This window comes from Syzygium oleosum, unplaced genomic scaffold (genome assembly GCF_021117445.2).
Source record: "Syzygium oleosum isolate NSW1041296 unplaced genomic scaffold, Sole_v2.1 Sole_v2.24, whole genome shotgun sequence".
NCBI classification, from domain to species: Eukaryota; Viridiplantae; Streptophyta; class Magnoliopsida; order Myrtales; family Myrtaceae; genus Syzygium; species Syzygium oleosum.
This window is the reverse complement of record NW_026607508.1, coordinates 3998779-4017338: the sequence shown is the minus strand read 5'-3', so window position 1 is coordinate 4017338 and position 18560 is coordinate 3998779. Positions and strand designations below refer to the sequence as shown.

General features: G+C 43.7%; 1 long non-coding RNA gene across 2 annotated transcripts; it reads right to left on the bottom strand.

The window, feature by feature from the left end:
* Positions 1-636: 636 nt before the first annotated feature.
* LOC130134798 (uncharacterized) lies at positions 637-9674 on the bottom strand. Of its 2 annotated transcripts, XR_008814304.1 has the most exons (3): positions 9289-9670; positions 9087-9189; positions 637-1190 (listed from the first exon to the last, which is right to left on the bottom strand). It is a non-coding gene; the product is annotated as an uncharacterized LOC130134798 (long non-coding RNA). The 2 variants fall into 2 exon arrangements; XR_008814303.1 differs by having other exon boundaries at positions 9087-9674.
* Positions 9675-18560: the final 8886 nt, after the last annotated feature.

Genomic DNA, 18560 nt, shown 5'->3' with positions numbered 1-18560 from the left:
TTAATCACAACCTCGGCAATTAGAAACTCATCGATTTAAATTGAATTAACACAACGATTCAACTCCAATCATCATAACTTTCTCACACTTGACATCAAAGTTTAAACTAAAATCAACAACTATCAAACAACCAAGTCAAAAGTACTAAGGCTGCGTTTGGGAAGGCTTTTGGGGAAAGCCTTTGGAGAAAAGCAAAGGCCTTTAGTTTAAAGGGATTTGGTGAAATACAAAGACTGTTTGGTAAATTGTAATTGAAAAGTGCCTTGAAAAGCAATTTTAGGAAAATGCTGTTTGGTAAATATATATTTGGAAAGTTTTTTGGTATGACCAATTTCAGTTTTTAAATTTTAATTTATTAAAATTTAAAAAAAACAATGACCATAACTTTTATATTTTCTCGTTGGGAGTAACGTAAAAGAAATATATTAACATATATATACATCACATCAAAGTGGATCATTCTAGATTGATCTTTCTCAAATAAAAGGAGTAATTTCATTATACCAAACATGATCACATATGTCCCGAGCAAATAAATATGTTATCCTTAAATATTACATGGATACGCCTGAACATTCCAATCAAATATGCATTTAAACTAGTTGTCATTTTGGCCAACATTCAAAGAGTCCAAAGTGATAGCAACCACCAACATTCTCATGTGATTATCTACTAGAAATGGATGCTAGAACAAACCACATTTGTGCATTAATCATTGTGCAACACCACAAGTGTTTAACATACATCAACCCATCAATTTGACAAAAAAAAAACCCACATTCACTAGTACAATTCCCTTATGTCTTGGGAGAATCCCTCCCACAAAAAGCAACGACCAAGTAGAAACCAACATCGTTGTTTCAGAAATGGTCACACAAAAAGCAACGATCGGGGAGAAACCAACATCGTTGTTTCAGCAACGGTCACTCAGTATGACCATATTTTCTGTCTGTCTCTCCCTTTTTGTCAATCTCAAGGCTTAAACTTGCACATTGTTGTCTCATGTTCACCACATGCTTAGTCCTTTCCAGCAACATACTGTGTTGGACTGTTGCTCAGTGATACTCAGCTTGTTTTCCACCATTTCTACTCTCTAAGCCATCAATTCCTTCTCAAACTTCAATTAGGAAATCATCTCTTTGTCGCCAAATGTGGAGTTGAATCCACGCGAAATAGCCATAGTCATCATCCTAAAAATAGTCATATGGTGATGTCAAATAACAAGTTCAGTGATGTCAAAAAATTGATATTGTACAGGAATGCAGCATGCAAATTTAAAAAGACATGATGAGACTTGAGCACAGAACTATGACCGCAAATAAGTTCGGACCTACAGCAATACAATGTGAAAATGGCCAAATAAGTAACTCTAAGAACCCATTTGACCAAAACACCAACCCCAACCTCATCTCCATCTCAACAAAACCAAGAACAAGAACAAGAACATGACCAAACATTGAAGAAACGCCAGATCCTCAACTCAGAATTCATACTGCTAATGTAGCATCAGCAAATGATGTAGTTCTAGTGGAGAACCTAAGGTAATTAGTGAAGAGAATTACACTTGGAGCCCGACAAATGTTTTGGAAGAAAATAAATCAAACTATAAATAATTTCTTTTCCATAATCTTCCACTACCAAATGTAAAAAGGCTTCCTTCTTGCAGTATTTTCACAGTGCATCAATGGTTCTAAAACTCAAAAACATTTCACTTAAAAAGCAATATATGACTGGAATGCCAGTCAACTAGGGCGCGCATGGTAACATTTCTATTTCTCTATTTTTCTATTTTTCTGTTTCCGGGAACAGGTTTGGAACAGAAATCCGTTTGGTAACGCAATTTCATTTTTCTATTTCTGGAACAAATTTCTATTCCAGAAATAAGTTTGGAACAGAAATCAGAAGTAAAAAAAAATTACTTTTCTATTTCTAGAATAGAAATGAGAAATAAAAATTCTTCTTATCGCTTGCCCTTGCTACTAGCCGGTTATCCTCTTGCCACTCGCTATTGCCGCCGGCCGCCTCCCGCCATCGCTTGCCGCCTCTCGCCGTTGGCCGCCTACCATCGGCGTCTTTTGCCGACCGCCTCCTCCCACCGTCATCCTCCGTCGTTCGCCACCACCCAACGTCGGTCGCAACCCACCCACCGCCGCCTCCCGCCGTCCTTCGCCGCCGCCGGCTGCCTCCCGCCCGTCGGCCACCTCTTGCTACTGACACCGTCCTCCGCCACCCGATGCTGACTGCCTCTTGCCGCCGACCACCGTCCTCCGCCGGTTGCCTTTTGCCGCCGACCACCGTCCTCCACCGCCCGATGCCGACCGTCACCTGCCACTGACCGCCGTCCTCCGCAACAGGTCGCCGTGCTCCACTGCCCGACGCTAGCCGCCCTCCACCGCCGGCTGCTTCTTGCAGCCGGCCACCCACCATCAACCGCCGTCCTCCACCGCCAGCAGTTGTGCTCCACCGCCCGACGCCGGCCGCCCTCCGCCCCCGACAACCACCGCTGCTATCCGCCGCCAACAGCCACCAGCTGCCAGCCACCGTCATCCGTCGCCACCGGCCGACCGCCTCCCACCGCCGGCCACCGTCCTCCATCCCCCGCCGGCTGCCCGAAAGGGAGAAATTTTATGTCGTTATCAAACAAATTTCTATTTCGGAAATAGAAATTTTGTGTCGTTATCAAAAGAGGAGGAAGGCAAAGAGACCCCAGAGGTAACCTTCCTCGCCTATATATATATATATATGTTTTTTGGAATATGGAATATCAGGGGTCTAGTAGCACCCCTAGACAAGCTGAAATTCGGGCCCTCATTAGGACAAACCGTCTTTCTTGTATTGGTATTGTGGAAACAAAAGCAAAAGCCTCTCTTTTTGCTGATATTTCTAGAGGCTTATGCGCTAATTGGCTGTGGGTGTCCAACTATGATTTTTCCCCCTTGGTAGAATATGGTTCGGTTGGGACTCGAATGAGCTGGAGACGAGTATTATTTCCTCTTACCGCCAAATGATTCATGCTCAGCTTAAGCTTTTGAATATGCAAACATCTTGTCTTATCACAATAGTATATGGAGAACATACATTTGTGAATCGGCGGTCGCTTTGGGCTGACCTTATTCGGCTCTCTTCGTGTGAGCTGCCTTGGATTGTTGCTGGAGATTTTAATGCCATTAGAGACCCGGATGATAGAGTGGGTAGCACAACTCCCTGGATTCCGGCCTTTGATGAATTTGGGGACTGCCTTAACCAGGCGGGACTAGAGGATCTTCGTTATGTGGGCTGTAGATACACATGGACTTATTCTTCAGGTGATAATTGGAAACTTCGCAAGATTGATCGAGTGCTCATTAATGACCTATGGAACCAACTTTTCTCCTTCTCGGAAGCCACCTTCCTTGCTCTAGGTATCTCTGATCACTCCCCCATGGTGACAAAAATTTTCCCGCCACTTAGCTCCAATAAACCTTTCAAGTTTTTTAACTTCTGGGCTACACATCCAAAATTCTTGGACTTAGTAGCTCAAGCCTGGGATACTCATATAGTAGGTAGGCACTCCTATGTATATGATTTGCTGCAAACTTCGGGTGCTTAAAGCAAAGCTGAAACACTTGAGTAGAAGTTCATTCTCTGCTATTTCCACAAGGACCAAACAGGCCAGATGTGACATTCCGAATTTTGGCCCATTTTTGGGATTTATAAAACGGGTATTTCGTCAGTGCGCTTATAGTAAAAATCTCGCCCGGAACCGATCACTCCCTGTTATTATTTTTAAATCTTGAGATTTCGCTAGAATCGCATTCGATCGAATTTGGCCGTTATTTAGACCCCGACCTTGGCAATCGATTTTCGAGAGTTTCGGGACGAAATAAATTGGACTGTGATATTATTGTGGCTAGCGTCGAGTGATTAGGAATAGTGAGAAAGTGGATTTTTGGACCTGATGCGAATTTGACTCGGTAGACCTCCCTCGTAGTGAGTCTTGAGTTATTTTATTTTGGCCCGTTGTCTTATATTATTGTTTGGGATTTTTCGGGACAGCTTAGATCTTTTCCGGTTTGAATCGTGACCGTTAGAACGATTTTTAGTTTGAACCGTGTCCGTTGGATCGCGCTCGAAGACAAAAATTAGCCTTTTGTCCTCTCTCCTCCTCTCTCTCCTCCGCCCGCGCACGTCCTCCCCATCATTGCGTTTGCCCCTCCCTTTTTCTCTCTCTCTCTCTTTCTCTCTCTCCTTTCCCGCTCACGCCCGCAGCCGCCGTGCCCATGCCAGGCCGAGCGCCATGGCCGAGCCTCCCGCGCCCGTCCGCGCGCCTTGCTCCGTGCCGAGCGAGACATCTGTTCACCCGGGCCATTTTAGGCCCGAGCCGACTTTTCCGGGCCAAAATCTAGTAAGTGACTTCCTAAACCCTACCTAGTATTTTGGGTACTTTATTGACTTGTCTCGGGTTTAGAACGGCTAGGGCGTGTTTTAATTTAATTATATTATGTTACAATTACGCTATTTAAATTAGATTAAATGATATGCTTGACTCGGGTAATGAGTGTGCCGACTTGAATGTCGGGTTTGTGGATTGAGGTGGCGAATTGTGAATTGACCGAGTTGTGAGAATGGGTTGTTTGATGCAATTGGCGTGAAATTAATTTAATTGATTGGCGTGTGCTTGCTGTCGATTTTAAGCCCTGATTGATCGGAGGGCTACGACTTGGGACGTGTTGACTGCGGTCCGTGTGAAGGCATGAATGGCGTGATGCCAAATGGATTCGGGCTTGAGACGTGTTGACGGTGGCCCGTTAAAGGCGTGTTGGACCGGGACGTGTTTACGCGGTCATTGGAATTTGAGCCCGGATTGATCGGAGGGCTACGGACTTGGGACGTGTTGACGGCGGTCCGTGAAAGGAAAGTGTGGCTTGGGATGTGTTGACGGCGGCCACCGGAATTGCTTGAACGGTATGGCTTGGGACGTGTTGACGCGGCCATTGAAATTGATCGAATTGTGAGGCTTGTGTGCTTGTGAGAATGAATTTGAGGCGCAATGCGCGAGTTGTGAGAAAGATGGTCGGACACGCATGTGATTTGAGTGTGATTGAAATGGCTTTGGGAACGTGTGACCGAATTGGCCGGTTGAGCGCTGACCGAATTGGTGGTTGAGCGTGTAGTGATTTAGGCTAGTTGAGCGCGTGTGATTTAATTGACCAGCTTGAACGTGTGGTTGCTTGGTCAGGGCTGGTTGAATGCGAGTGAGATTGCGTGTGCCGGGTGACCGTGATATGATGATGAACTATTCTTGCATTACCTTGTTTGACCGATATGTGGTTGGCTCGTGATTCGAGGCGAGGTAAGCCGGTTGTATGAAATTGATTATGTTGTCCGGGTGATCGCATGTTAGACTTGTCCGCGTTGGCGCACGTGGCGTATAGGGGTTGCTTATTGAGACTCGCTCACGTTATTATATAACCATTTCGATCCGCGACCGTGTGATGGAGACGCGCAAGGGTGTCTCGAGATCGAGGACGGGTCGAGTGTCCGTATTTTGAGTTTCCCTTTTGTAGAGGAGTTAAGTTCGCGAACCATTGTCCCTTTTGATGAGCATTGTATGTATTTGCCAAGTGTAGGAATTACGCTTATTGTTTTGTGCTATTGTTACCCTTGTCATTATTAATTGTCGGTTGTTTCTATTTGCTTCCGCGTGCCTAATCTCCGATGTTTGGGTTGGTGGGACGCGCGGGACGTCGCTTCAATGATCGACCATCGCGGATGATCGGCCGTAGTGCGGGCGTGACACCGATCGACATATGCTATTCGGTAGCCTGAGCGTCATCCCTTGATCGAGCCCGCTTGATGTAGAAGTGGAGACATACGATCCTTCTCTCGCACCGAGATTACAAGAGGAATCCTTCTTCAGACAGAAATCCAGAATTTGATGGCTCAAAGAGGGGGACATGAATACTAAATTCTTTCATCATTTTGTTAACAAAAGGCGGTTACAAAATCGAATCCTTTCGGTGTCTGCTGATGACGGTGTTCTACTAACTAACCCACAAGCGGTCAGGAACCACATTGTTGGTCACTTTCAGGAGCTACTCAATGGTAATTCTGTGTCTATCCAGCCATCTGTCCATGAGATAAGAGATTTCATTGGCCGGGTTTTAGATGAGAATCAGAGGAACTGCCTAGCACAACCGGTTTCAGATGAGGAAATTCAGTCTACCCCGTTTTCACTTGCTAGAGGCAAAGCCCTGGGCCGGATGGGTATAACGTTGATTTCTTCAAAACCTCTTGGGAGATCATTGGACCCTCCATTCTCATGGCGGTAAGAGATTTTTTTGAGTCTGGTTGTATGCTTAAAGAGTTAAACAATACCATTTTAACTCTAGTGCCGAAATCCCCTAATGCCTCGGCCATGACTGATTTCCGTCCGATTGCATGTTGCAATACCCTTTACAAATGCATTTCTAAAATCCTAGCTAGGCGTATTGCTTATGTCTTACCAACTTTGATTGGCCCTTCCCAAACGGCTTTCGTTAAAGGACGTAGAATTAGTGACAACATCATGATTGCTCAAGAGTTGTTCGCGGACTTTCATCATGAGGCTTACCTTCCTAAGTGTGCCATTAAAGTGGATTTTCAGAAAGCTTTTGACACAGTCGACTGGGAGTTCATTGAAAAGACACTAAAGGCCTTCAAATTTTCGGATTTCTTCATCAAGCTGGTTATGGCTTGTGTGTCAACATCCAAATTCTCGGTTTCAATCAATGGGGAATTACATGGGTTTTTTGCTAGTTGCCGAGGTATACGACAAGGCGATCCGCTATCGCCGTATCTTTTCATACTGGTTATGGAAGTCCTGTCCGAAATTCTAAAGGCAAAAACAGGCACTCCGGATTTCCATTGATTTTGGCGATGCAAAAAAACCCATATTTCTCATCTATTTTTTGCGGATGATGTGCTCCTCTTCTTCGAAGCTCACTTGAGGTCGATTGAACTAATCAAGGAATCTCTTGACCTGTTCTCCGACTGGTCTGGCCTTAAACCGAATAATAGGAAAAGCAATATCTTCCTCTCGGGAGGGAATCCGGTTCTGCATGGCCAATTACTTCAATGCCTCAGCTTTCAACAAGGTACACTCCCTTTTCGCTATTTAGGCGTGCATATTATATCGACTAGACTGCGTAAAGAGGACTGTAAAATCTTGATTGATTCTATAATGGCTCGAGCCCGCTCATGGACTCAACGTTTCCTGTCGTTCGCTGGTCGGTTACAACTCATCAAATCAGTCCTGCATTCCATGCAAGTGTATTGGGCTACTATCTTCTCTATTCCGAAATCAGTATTATATAGAATTGAGGCTATTTTGCGACAATTTCTATGGAAAGGTCCTGACCTTGGCATGGGTAGAGCTAAGGTAGCGTGGAATGCTGTATGTTTACCCAAAGAAGAAGGTGGCCTTGGGATACGGCGACTTGTGGAATACAATAGAGCAATGACTCTTAAACACATATGGCTTCTCTTTACTGATAAGGAATCCATGTGGTGCAAATGGATACATTCAACCTTCTTAAAAAAATCAAACTTTTGGATTGTATCGAAACCTACATTTTGCTCTTGGACATGGAAGAAAATTCTGGATTTGCGAGCTTCCGCCCAAGCACTATTTCGGTGGAAGATTGGTAATGGACGCTCGCTGTCCTTTTGGTTTGATTGGTGGCATAATAAAGGCCCGCTCTACCTCATATTCAGCAATGTGGACATATACCAATCGCGGATCCCCCGGGATACTTCGGTTCGGAAATTATATAATTGTTTATGGCAACCTTCATATACACTTAACACTATCTTGAGCTGGACGGATTCACCACCAATTTTTGTGGAGAATACTCCAGACAAACTGATATGGTCTTCACATCCTTCTGACTCTTTCTCGGTAGCGCTAGCTTGGAATCATATCAGAAGGAAAGGGCATCCAGCCCCATGGCACTCATTCATTTGGGATCATCATATTGCCCCCGACATGCCTTTCTCTTGTGGCTTATCTCTCTCAACCAGCCCTTCCCAGGTACTCCTCCTACAAATCCGCAGTATTGACACCGCCTTGTGCGCTTTCTGTGGTGATAGACCAGATTCGATCAACCACCTCTTCTTTGAGTGCACTTCTACTTCTAGGCTAGCTTCTTTCTGGGCAACTAAATGCAACCTTCCATGGCGCAACCGTCCTTGGCAAGAGCATATTAGGTGGGCAATGAAAGTTTGCGGTGGATCTTCCTTTGCTCACCGCCTCTCTAGATTTTCCTTTGGTGCACTATGTCATGTCATTTGGACTGAAAGGAACAACGCCATATTCAGAAATAAGAGTGTATATATCCCGGGTATGTGCTTGCACCTAGTCAAAGTCGTGAAGGATAAAGCCATAACTATTGGGGGAGTTGAGGATACTCCTAGGAACCGACAATTACAAAGGAAGTGGGGTCTTCCACCTTCAATCTTCGAACTGAACCAGATGGCCTCTTAATTCGGTGTATTAAGTCACCTTGTATTAAGTCTCTTTGGCTTGTTGTATAGTTCTTGCTGAACCAATGTGGATCCTGTTTGGACATTTCTGTGTCCTAATCGGTTCAAGGGTTGGCTTTGGCGCTATATTATATATGGTGTTTTGAAAAGTAATACATATTCTTACCTTTACCAAAAAAAAAAAACAATTGGGTTTTGAGCGACGAGAGAGGCAAGCAACTGGGTTTTGAGCAAAGAGAGAGGCCACCAAGAGAGAGGCGACCACGAGAGAAGCGAGCGACTGCTTAGTGAAGACAGAGGCGACCAGAGTTCTTTCTTCGAAGAAGTAGAGAGAGGCGAGCGTGAGCGAAGAGGAGAGGCGACTAGACATGTTCAATGAAACAGATGATCCGATTTTTTACAGACCAATTCGAAACACAACACCACGAAAATAAGCACCTTTTCAGAACAAAAAACCAACCATTGACGCCACCACATCAAAAAGGAATCGACCCATGACAGAAACAAGAACAGGGTTCATCGAGAGCACGAAAAAGAACAAAACTTCGAGCTCGGCGAATCCAACAAAAGTGATTCCAACTCACTATAGAGTGTCGGGAGGACCAATTATGGAGACGCTCTACTCGAACACGCTGGTCTCGTCCACCAACCCTGCGGAGAACCCATCCACCGGGTTCCTACAAAGATCTGCAACCAATCACCGACACCCACGCGTTCCACGACTGCGAGAAAAGAACAGAAAAGAAACCCTAAAAAAGGAAGGCGAAATCAGAGTCAGAATTGGACCTCGGAGTTGCTTCAGGAGGAGAAGACTGGCTTGATTCGAAGCCATCAAACCACCGATTATTAAGGGAGGTGGGAGTCTCCGTTGAGTGAGGGAGACGGAGGGAGCGGCTGCTTGTAGATCTAGGGTTTCTATTTTTACAAAAGGCTAAAGTTGGAATTTTAATAAATATTTGAGGGCAAAAATGCAACTAAAAAAGTTTACTTATCCTATGGAGCTGCATGCCGAGAAAGCTGAAAAGCCCAAGGCACCTTCTCACCTGCCTTGGGCTTTCAGCCTTCTCAAGGCCGACTTTTTCTCAAGGTGGGTTCTAAAAATTTTACCGAACACTCAATATTTGGCTCAAGGAGCTTTGGACGCTCAAAGGCACTTGGGAAAGTCATTCCCAAATGCACCTAAGTAGATCAATCTAATTTAGTCCTTACAATTTTCACTTACCTTGAAGAAGACTTGACAACTTAAAGCTTTAGACACCATCATACAAAACAAACAAAACAAACAAAATCAACAATTCTTATCTTGAAATGACAAAACCCATTTGCAGAAAGTAGTGGAAATTCCAATGATTTACCTTGTCGACCCTGAAAAGACTGAGATAAAAGCTTTAATAATACAAGTGTGGGTCTTCACAAAATTTTGAAAACAAAGATAGAAGAAGAAAGTTGGAAATTGGCAGTTAGTATGGTAGGGGACTCCCACTTTTGTGACATTCTGAAATCCGAACCACTTGGGATTTATGAAATTAATAGTTTATGGACGTGCTTGTAGTTAGATCTCGCCGGAATTGATCACTTCAGGAATACTAACCGTTAGGGAAAGGTTAATTAGGGATTTAAATTCGAGCGACCAAAGAACTCGATCGTGAACCGACCTTCGACCATGAAAATCGTCGAGGTGACATTTTGAGCCACTGTAGGCCGGTCTAAGGATAGCTAGGGATCAGTTCACCATTGTCATACAAGTGGATCGCGGGTGATTCCGCTTGACCACGAAATGAATTGACGAATGACCCCAACTTATACCAAACGATCGTGTCCGTCGAATCTAGTGATTGATCCTCGCGATTAAGTGACAATCGAGGTCGTCACGACTTGAGTGAACTTGAACGTGGCTTGATTTAGTATCGGCTACGGGTCAATAATGCGAATTTCTCCAAAAGCCACCCGTTAGTATGAGATACGCGCAAGTTACGTTGTTTAGAACTTAGTCATTAATTAGAGACTAAGTTGGGCATTGGAAATTTAGAAGGTCATAACGAATCATTTGGACGATGTTGTCATTGGCTCGGGTAGCCTCGGATTTGTCCGAATCCTTCAGAAAAATTGAATTTTGGCGAGAAATGGAAAATGACCATTTTACCCCTAGGAGTTTGGCCAATGTAATTTGGGAAGGGCATTTTGGTCATTTCGCCTTAATATTAGAAATAAAAAATTTTGGATAATTTTGCCCTTGGACTTTTTGAGAAATTCCCAAATTGCCCTTGGATATTTTGGAAAAGATTCGATTCGGACTGTCGATCTCAAGATAAGATCGAATCTAAGCCGTTGATTGGATTTGTAAGAGAAGGGCAAGATGGTCTTTTGGCCTTTCAATTATTGACTTTGGACTATTAAAGTCCAAACTCTTCTCTCTCTTCTCACTCTCTCACCTCCCCTTCGACTCACTCTCTCCCCTCCCCTCACCGACCAACCATTCTCTCTTCCCCTTGGCCGCGCCACCGCCGTTCGGCCGTCCATCCGCCGTGCCACCGCCATCCCGCCACCGAGCAGCACCACCACCCTCACGTCGTCTCTCTTTCTCTCTCCCTCTCCCTCTCGGCGATCTCTCTCTCTCTCTTCGTGGCCGTGAGTGACCGCGACCAAAGAAGCCGCCGCCGCCCGCCGTTCAGCCGCTCGTCGCAGCCGCGTGCCGCCGATCAGCCGCCGCATGCCGCCGATCAGCCGCCCCCCCTTCTCACTCTAGCCGAGCTAGTCTAGAGTTCATGTAAGTCGCACCCTAAACTCTATTTAGGACTTCGGGTATCGACGGACAAATTAGGGCTGAATCGGGTTGATAGGTGACGGTTTAGGGGTTAATTAGAGGCTGTTTAGTGGTTATATTAGTGGACCGATTTAGGGGCTAATTGTGGTTGGTTTATGAATGAAATTATGATGATTTCGAGGCTGACTTGGTTCTGAGTTAGATGCTGGAAAATCAGGAAATGAAATGACGGGCATATGGTCAGATTTGGAGACGAATTGTGCCGGTTTAATGTGCTGTGATGTGGCTGTGTTGTGGTGCCTGTTATGGCTTGAAATATGTGTGGAAATGTTGAATTTGTGGCTGTGATTGTGGGCTCGATGGCGGCCGTGATTGCTCGTTGGTTTGCGAAATATTTGATTGAAATATGAGTTGTTGTGTGCACGCATGGGCTGAGTTGCGTGGATCGCCAGTTTGGCCATGTTTGGGCTTTATCTGCGTATGTGAAATGCGTAGAGTTGGATGCGTGCATGAGCCGGATTTAATCGGCTAGTAATTGGGCTTGTTGGTGTGAGAATCGAGCGAGTAATTGAATGAGAAAGTGTGTGAAATGTCGTGCATAAAGTTACGAAAATCCCTGAGGCGGTACCACTACGCGGGGAATTGATCCGTCCTGAGGCGGTACGACTACGCGGGACGATGCCCGGTATTACCGGAGGACGGCCAACCTGAGGTTGTACCATTACGCGGGTTGTGTCGTAGGTGGTAGGTGTTGAGCCTGAGGCGGTACCATTACACGGGCAAGATACACGGCCTGAGGCGGTACCATTACGTGGGCCCCGAAGTGTTGTGATTATGAGTTGGTCACAGTGAACCTGAGGCGGTACTACTACGCGGGTCACTGGCGAGTCGAGTGAAAAAATGAGATAGTCGCAGTGAACCTGAGGCGGTACTACTACGTAGGTCAGATCAGTGAAAAGAGATAGCGGACCGGCTGAGTCGAGTGTGGAAATATGAGATAGTCACGGTGAATCGAGGCGGTACCATTACGCGGGTCACCGGCGAGTTGGGTGAAAGGAATGTGATGAGGCAGAACAAATGCATGAAATGTAATTAGAATGTGCATGTGGTTGGAAATTGTACTACTGTGGTTAACGTGCAGGTTGCACGCAGGAAAGGCCCAGGTAAGTATAATTGTGTGCCTGCTATGTGATGGTTGAGTGTGGTTGTGGTTGTGATTGTCTGGACGTACGTGATAACCTAGGTGGGGTTTAGGGTGTGTGCTTACTGAGATGTGATCTCATGGTTGTTTCAACCAAAAATTTCAGAACCCCGGCCTGAGCGATGAATCTCCCACCGCCGCCACCTGAGCATTTTGGAGTACCGATGCACACCGACCACAGCGCTGTAGAATACCCTATAGATGAGAACATGACTTGGGTGAAGCATTCTACAGTAGTTTGGGTAGATATAGGATTACCCCTCTGGCAAGCCCACACGTATACTGCCTGGATGTTCAGAGACGGGGTAGATGAGTTTGGCCCCATCCGTGGCTTCGACGTCCCCTTTGATGGAGTTGGGGATTGGGATCCATCAGCTATTCCCCCTCCTGATGGCGAGATAACTAGTTTGGAGAGTAGTCTAGCGCAGTCTGGCCTTTGGCCTGCGCCTGCAGCACCTGAGCCTTCGGGGGCCAAGCATGAACCGGAGCCGGAAGAGTCCCAAGCGGGGTATGATCCGATGGACGTGGATCTTGATGTGATACCAGAGGAGGAGCCAGAAGAATAGCCTAAAAATGAGCCTGAAAAAGACCTAGAGGTGGGGCCAGAGGACGCACCCGAGGACGAGCCATGGTACGAGCCCGAGTATGTCCTAGAGTACGATCCCGAGTTTGTGCCAAACGACGAGTCAGATGACGAGCCCGTTGAGGAGGAGTGAGTCGAGGTTCCAGCGAAATCAGGTGATATAGACCACCCGATTGAGATCGAGGCCGAGCCGGAGTCCTCAGAGGAGCCGACAGTTTAGGGGGATTCAGATTCGGATGATGAGGAATCAGACTCTGAATGGACGCCAAGCAGAGGGCGTAGGGGCTAGAGTAGGGGTTGGGTGTAGGCTTTTGAAGGTTACCATTTTTGGAGATAGGGTATACTAAGCTACTGATCTTTTTGGATGTCGGTGGTACATAGTATAGATATTCGGTGTACTTGTACATTATGGGTTGTGTATGTGAATATTGTATAAGTTTGGATGAGCAATGGAAATGTTTATTCTCCCTTTTTACCCCAATTGTTATAGTCCGGGTATTTGTGGCTTTCGCTGATTGTCTTAAATCTCTGATAAGTTGAATTGGGTCGACGATACCCTGGGACGTCGTATTATTCGACCAGAGATGTGTGTCGCGTGCTCGATGGGGTTCGGGGCGTGACAACTTTGAAGTTTGAAGGCTTCCCAAGATCCAATTATAAAGCCAAGAGATATTAGATCAAGTAACCATGATTAAAAGAAGTGATGACTTTGAGTTAAAAAGAACACATGGTGAAAATCGGAAATGAGTTAAAAAGAACACATGGTGCCACATTTGATTTGTTTGAAAAAATAGTCAAGGTTATAGTACTCATTATCTTGGATTAAAAATGCTAGGTGTAAGTAGAAAGATGGGTGTTCTAGTACTCAAGCTTTAAGTGGCCCAATGAGAGTGGCTAAAAGAAAATATTTCAAGATAGTGCTTATTGGCCACGTTAAATGGGTGAATCATCAAGGCATTAATGTGCTAAAGTTGTCATGAATGATGTAATGCATGATCTCATGGTTAGCCAAGTTCAATATCTCAAACTAAAAATTTGGGTTTAAAATTCTTGGCAGAAAAAAATGAAGAGAAGGCGTGCCAAATAAAAGAACCCAAGGCTTACCAAAATATGTTGTTAGGTTACCAAAATATTTAGTAAATCAACAAATAAACAAGGAAACCAATATCCATTCTAAACATTGATGAATCTGAATAATTTGAACTTATTAAAATTATTAGTGAACAATATCGGATGCTAGAAAAATCTCAATTCAATAAATTTAAAACTTGAATATCATTAAATATGAAATTCGGAGCATATCAATCCCTTTCTACAACTAATACATCGGTAAATTAATTATTGTCACTTTACACCATCAATCGAACACGTTAATGAGTCAAATTTTCAGCTAGGAGCTATGAATGAAGATGGAGACAAAAAATATTTAATAAATTTAATTTCCTAAATTAAAAAAAATTTCAACCCTTATTAGACCAATGTCTAACTTTGGAAATGGAGACCACATGAATGAAGCTTTGACAATAGACTTGTCTATGGATGAAGTTAACGAGTCAGTTTTTCAGCTAGGAGCTATGAAGGCTCCTAGATCAAATGGACTTAATGAGCAATTCTACTAGCACTATTGGGAAGTAATTAAAGAAGATGAATTCAAATTGGAGAAAAGTTTCTTTAATTTAGGTATTTTTTTATCCAAAATTAATAGAACGTATGTTTGCTTGATTTTGAAAGTACCAAATCCTGAAAGCCTAAACTAGTTCGGACCTATAAGTGTTTGTAACATTGATTATAAAATCATATCTAGGTTATGGAAAATCGCTTGAAACCTTAGATGAATTATATAGTTGCAAGGGAATAGAATGCTTTTGTTAGTGGTAGGCAAATTTAGGATAATATTATGATTGTTCAAAAAGTTCTATATCAACTTAGATTAAAAAAAGGAAGCGAAAGTTTTAGGATGTGCTTAAATTGGACATGTAGAGGCGTATGGCAGGGTATAATGGGATTTTCTTGAAGCTTGTGTGCCAAAGATGGGTTTCAGTGAGAAATAGGCTTCTAGAGTCATGCATTGTATCACAACTATCTCTTTTAGTGTTAAGTTCAGTGGGAGAATCCATGCCTTATTTCCTCCCTTCAAGAGGAAGTAGGCATGGTGATACTCTTTCTCTTTATCTGTTTATCATTTTGGCAAATGTTTTATCTTCTCTGATAAAAAGAGCAGTGGTGGATGGTAGCCTTATATGAATCACCTTTGACAGATTTTGCCCAACATTATTTCATCTCTTGTTTGCTGATGATTCCATTTTCTTTCTAGATGAGTCATTAATAGAGTGTTAGAATCCGGCTGGCTTGCTTAATCAATATTGCTTTGCCATATGTTAAGTCATTAATATAAATAAATCTGGAATCTTTTTCAGCAATGGATGCCCTCAATATTTAAGAATGAACATGAGTAGAGAGTTGAGAATACCCAAAATAGAGAAGATAGGGAAGTACTTGGGAATCCCTTCTGATTAGGGGCAATCTGTAAAGAAAATGTTTCCTTGGATCTTGGCGTGGGTGATAAGGTAAACATAAATTGGAAGGCTACAAAGAAAACTTCATGTCTAAAGCTAGAACAGAGATTCTAATTAAAACAGTGGTGTATGCATTGCCTCAATAAGCCATGTCCATATGTAAATTTCCGGTATCAATTGGCAAAGCTATTAAACAGAAGGTGACTTCTTTCTAGTGGAGAAATAGTGAATCTAAGACGAGATTACATTGGAGGAGACAGTACGAACTAAAGAAAAGAAAAGACAAAGGTGGACTAGCTTTAGAGACCTTATTACTTTTAACCGGACAATGTTGGGCAAGCAAACTTGAAAACTTCCACATAATGCATTAACAATATGGAGTCAATTATTGAAGGGGCTTTATTTCCACATAACCATTTTTGGAAGGCAGAAAAAGGGTCTGGGCATTCATAGGGTTGGAAAAACTTGACGATGAGAAGGGAAGCTATAGCAAATAAGGTGAGATGGTCTATTGGTAATGGGGATACAATTAAAATTCGAGTGGATCGATGGATGGAAATAGGAGTTATTGGAGGACCAACTAATCATAATGAGGCCAAAGAGTAACAGAGTTAATTCGTCACGAAAGTGCAATTGAATCCAAAAATTTTCAAAAAGTGCAATCAAGTCCTAAAACTTGTCACGAAAATGCAATAAAGTCCTAAAACTTCTAAAAAGTACAATCATCGGAATGACTTACTTGGACTAATTTGACAAATTTTAAGATTTGATTGCACTTTTTGAAATATCCGGTATTATTATTACGATTCATCAAACAGTTGAGGAGATATAGCAAAATTCAGTGGGCTACTTGATTTGACTCTCAAAAGCAATGGGCCACCGTGATATCACGGACCTAGGCCATTCTATTCCAACAGTCTGAGAAAAGGGCCTTGGATCCCCCGGTGGATGGGCTTCTCCTTTGAGATAGCTTATCATTGATAAGCTATGTGATTCACTAATAAGCTTCTGATATGCACAAAGTAAAAGTACTTCAAGCTTCCACAAATTCCACAGTCTCCACATTAAGAACTGACGGAACCTTAGGTTGTTTTTTATTTTCTGGATTTCTAATTAGGATAGGATGAGATAGGATCCCCCTTAGAGATCTCCTTTGTTTTGATGTCGTTTTATGTTTGCATCAAACTTATCCTTAATGAAAGAAAGGCATTTTCGACAAAAAGCAAATTGAAGTTTATTAAGCCATCGATCCTTAATTGGCCAAATGGAAACGTGAAATCCTCAATTGACCATTTCCCAACACCTTAAATTCTAATTTGCACTTATTCCGTTTCTAAATCCAATAAACAAAAACACTAATGCCACATGTAGGAAAATCCAACTAACTAAGAACGATACATAGAATAAAGAATACCTAGGTTTGAATTAGAATCACGTATCTCGTTCAGTCAGTTTCCGTTTGTTAATTGATCGATACAAATGAAACTGCACGAATCAGGACCGTATATTCCTCTCTTTCTCCCTTAGACGGTCTTGATGAATACATTGTGATATGTTAGAATGAGGAGAGGAAATGGGACCATAGCCAACTTCCAGTGTACATTCTTACAAGTTCATCCATAACAGGTCACTCTTAAAATATCGGCTTCCAAGCATATTTAGGGCCCGTTTGGTTCGGCTTTTCAAATGCAACTTGGGGGAATGCAAATACCTTTAGGTAAAAGCCACTTGGGAAAATGCAAGTGGTGTTTGGTAAAAAAAATTTTGTGAAGCTACTTTGGCCTAAGTAGTGTTTGGTAAATTTTTTTTTGCAAAAGGCTTTGGCAATTTTTATTCTTAATATTCCGGTTTTGCCCTTATTACTGTTCATCTTCTTCACCGTGAGAGTGGTCGGTGCAGGTGGCCGGCGAGGGCGGATTTGGCCTACGAGGTCGGGCGAAGCGGCCGGCAAGCGGCCGGTCGCTGGGGTCGGGCGATCCCCTGTGCGCCGCCGCCTGGGTCGCGCGACCCGTGGGACCGCCGCTGAGGTCGCGCGACCAGCGACCGCCGCCCGAGGTCGCGCGACCCAAAGACGGCCGCCCGAGGTCGCGCGACCGAGGCGACGGCCGCCCGGGTCGCGCGACTCCAGCGATCGCCGACCCAGCGACGGCGCTCAGGCGGCGCCCGACCCTGCGGCCGTCGCCCGGGTCAGCGACCTCGCCGACCTGTCGCGGCCAGATCTCGCCTCGCGGCCCTTCGCCCACTCCCTCACGGTGAAGAAGATGAACAAGAATCTGACAAAACCGGAAAAATTGAAATTTGAGTGAGGACAATTTGGGAAGGGAAAAATAGGCTTCAGCATTTGTGGAATGCCGAAAGCCCAAAGCTGATCCGGACCAGCTTTGGGCTTTCGGCATTCCAAATGCTGGCTTTCGGCTTTCCGAGTCCGGAAAGCCGAACCAAACGGTTCAGCATTTTGGGAAGGGGCTTTCGGCCTCGAAAGCCCCTTCCCAAAGCTGAACCAAACGGGGCCTTATTACGAAATTGAGATGTCTTGAGCTAAATATAATGTAATCTTGTAATAATATTTTAGTTATTAAGTACTGTCTCATATGTTTTTGTTTACTTTTACAATAGCTTGTTTTTCAAAAATTAACATATTATGCAATTAATGTTAGCCCACCTTTATAAGAATTTCCAATAATTATAAGTTGGTAAGTTATACAAATAATACAATTTAAAACAAGTCGGTAACTTTATTGAAGAAATATCGGTATATACAAGTTAGTGTGGATAATTTAATACATGAGTCGGTAATTTGCCAATAAAGTAGCCACGATGCTCAAATAAGTACTAGTAAGCTACACGAAAGAGTTTGTAATTGTAAATATCAAATATAAATTGATGAACTTTCGACCAAAACAAAATTAGAGCTATAAACCTAACACTAATATATAGTTTATTCGAGAAAATGTCGAGAGCAAATAAAATAAGTGTTGCAATTCTATACAAGAG